Here is a 3,768-nt window from a genome sequence, read left to right as displayed (position 1 = left end):
TATATATATATATATATATTTCCACATGCACAAAATCACGTTCTGCACATACTAGCACGTATCAAATTATCATGCTATCACGTAATCATTTAGCCAAATATTCATGTATAAATTACCTTGGGTAATAACCAGGATCCGGTTATTACAATACATCATGCAAATATCATGGATAAAATACTTTGTAATAATCATGTATATATCCCATAAAAATTGCATCATGTACTCATTTCGAATGGTTAACGTTTGATAGGTCGTTTTTCTCAAAACTACTACGTACATGATAATTCATATCGTTCCTATGTATCTTAAATATTCATAGGAAAATTGATCATTACCTCCTAACGATCTTAGCACGACTAACTCTTAACAATTTTTATTGGTCAACCCCCAATACCTTCATATCTCATTTTTCACTCAAATATTTTCTTGAAATATAAATGCGACGTTATTATAATCTTTCTATAAGTTGAAATCGATGCTTAATATTTTATAAAAATGTATCATATATTCACATTTTTTTCAAAAATAAATACTTTACCAAAATAGCTAAAATAAGTAGGTGGCAACGTAAACAATATTTTATTGACCATAACACAACTTTTGAATTAATAATTTATAATGACAACACGTCACACACATATAAATAATGGTCAAAACATGACTTTAAGGTTAATTATAAACGAACACTTAAAATAATGTTTAAAATACCAATTTTCCAAATCTATGGACATTTCGGTAATCTTGAGAAGTCGAATACCAAATGTATAGCTATAACCAATTTCCTAGATTAGGACATTCTTGGTACCTTTCATAAGTCAAAGATTAAAACAGTGCTTAAAAGTCGAATATCAAATCGTAGGGGCATTTTAGTAATTTCATAAAACAAATACTCAAAGTATTACTATAGTACCGTTCCCTAATTGTCAGGTCATTTCGATAATTTCATAAATATAATAATCAAAATAAAACTTAGATACCAATTCCCAATACATAGGATTATTTCGATAATTTATAAAGCAAATACGTAAAGTATCGTTAAAATACCGATTTCGAAATTGTAAGGTCATTTTGGTAATTTCATAAGCATATTAATCAAAATAAAGCCTGGATACTAATTCACAAGATATTGGGTCATTTCGGTAATTTTATAAAGCAAATACATAAAGTATTACTAAAATACCGATTTTCAGATTATAGGGTCATTTTGGTAATAAAAGATAATAATATAAAAATGAAGTTTATACACCAATTCCCAAGACATAGGGTTATTTCGGTAATTTTATAAAGCAAATATGTAAAGTATCGCTAAATTACCAATTTCCAAATGTAGCGTCATTTTTGGTAATTTCATGAAGATGAATAATATAAAAATGAAGTTATAGACCAATCCCCAAGACATAAGATCATTTCAATAATTTTTAGGAAGCAGATGAATGAAGTATTGATAAAATACCGATTTCCTATTTATCGGGTCATTTTGGTAACTAAACAAGATAAACAATCAAAATTGAGTCAAGCTTTGCATTTTACAAAATCTAAATAAAACTTGATGAAAGTTTCAGAAAATTATATTTCTGAAACTCCAGGGGTTATAATGATATTTAAAAAAAAATGTAATTTATAACAAAATAATAAGATTATGTCGTGTTAATAAGATGCAAACAACGAGCTAGCTTGGTTGGTTAAGGTGATGATGCTCTAGCCTTGAAGTTGTGGGTTTGACCTCGAATTCTTGCAAGGCCTAATATTTGTTTTTGGGTTAATGTGTGGGTAATAGGTCAGAGCTTGATCTAACGAAATCAGCAGCCATGGCTGCACGATTTTAAGACTTTGGAGCTTGAAAATGTGTAACGCCCCAAATCACATATTGCATGTAACACATATTTCATACAAAAGAAATACATGACATTATCCCATTCAGGTCCCTTAGTACAAGAATCTATTATAACCAAATACAAGGTCCAAAAATTCAAATACATTTCTTGTACTATTCAATCAAAACTATACATCAAGACAGATCTTCATGCAGAAATGCATATAGGAAAATATTACATTTTCCCCTTTCCCTTACCGTCCGTACCTCCTGCAATACATAATTAATATCACAAAACGAGGGTTAGACCGAAAGGTCTAGTGAGATACCCTATTAATGTTATTGCAGGGTGAAAATCACCAAAATCTTTTATGGAAAACAACATTTCATATATATAACAAATATATGAACAAATAGAAACATACTACCAAATCCTTTCCACTTTTCAAGCAAAGCATTCAGCTATTCAAATMTYATACCTCTGAACCAATCAGGTTTCACATAATACCACTTTTAAACCTTTTCTAATCAAACAAGGTTTATATAAAGTTTCAGGCCAAACCTGATGTTTTCTTCTCAATAACATCAAGACTATGATTTCCATTAACAACCTTGATCCTAAATCTTTAAATCACAAAGAAATAAAGATTCCAGACCACGACAATCTTAAGGGATATAATAGAAAGAGTTATATCATACAACACACATACAAATGCCACCCTTATGATGTACACCTCTCCTTGATATGCCACCCTTATCCCATGGTACACCTCTCCTTGATATGCCACCCTTATTTCCTCATCAAAACTTTTCATAAAACAATTCCAAATAGACCGCAGCCAATGGAATTATTATTAATCCAAAATCATTTATATCAAACCTTCATTTTATGATAAAATAACAATTTTTATCAATCAGGCACAAGGCATAAAACAAATCCGGTCAACCTAGGCTTGGCCGGACTTCATCTCCGGTCAAGTCTTAGCCGGTTTACCAAATCCGGACAACTCATCGCCCAAGCCTTGCCCAATTTAACACTTGAAATAATTCTAACAACTTTGTCCGGATAAAGAGTCCGGACAATACATCGCCCAAAGCTCAACCGATTTAAAATAATCCGGTCACCATATGGTTGTATTCATACTTAGTTCAAAAAGATAAACAATCTTAATCCGCTTGACACATAACCGGTTTAAGGTTAAACCGTTCAACACCTGAGCGATTTAAGACTTAATCGCCCAACAATTGACCGATTTAACACTTAGAATAAATTTCAACAACTTTGTCCGGATAAAAGTCCGGACAATACATCGCCCAAAGCTTGATCGATTTACAAATAATCCGGACAAGCTTTGTCCGATTAAAACTTAATCCGAACAGCCTTTACCCGGATAAAAACCCTTGAACAAATAAYTGATTTCTTTCTAATGATAAATAACATTCAAATAAAACCAGTAACAAATTTTATGCAAAAAGGTTTAGAAATCACTCACCTCAAATCTTTTGAAACCAAACACTTGAAATCAACTTGATCTTGAAATCCGGTCAAGAACAATCCGATCAAACATCTTTTTCAACTCTCACTGGTTTTTCTTTCAAAATAGCCAAAAGGTTTATTTGAAACCCTCACTACCTATTTATACCCCTTTCTATAAAAAGAAAGGCGGTTTAGCAGCCCTTTATTATACATGCCTCCCCCTGCATGCATACATAACTTTTCATGCATATGAATATATACAAACTCATGTATACATCCAATTATCCATATAATTAATTATGCACACATGCATAATTTAATACATGTTTTTACTTAAAGCATACTCACATACATACATGCATATCATGCATGTATTTCTTATGCATAGAATTCACATATTTGTTGCATTCATTTATGCACATAATTTCCATACACTAGCATGATCAAATAAAACAAATTTATCATGCTATCACGTAAT

Source organism: Cynara cardunculus, unplaced genomic scaffold (assembly GCF_001531365.2).
Source record: "Cynara cardunculus var. scolymus isolate 2C unplaced genomic scaffold, CcrdV1 Un_Scaffold_4930, whole genome shotgun sequence".
Lineage (NCBI taxonomy): Eukaryota > Viridiplantae > Streptophyta > Magnoliopsida > Asterales > Asteraceae > Cynara > Cynara cardunculus.
Note: the sequence above shows the minus strand (reverse complement) of the source record.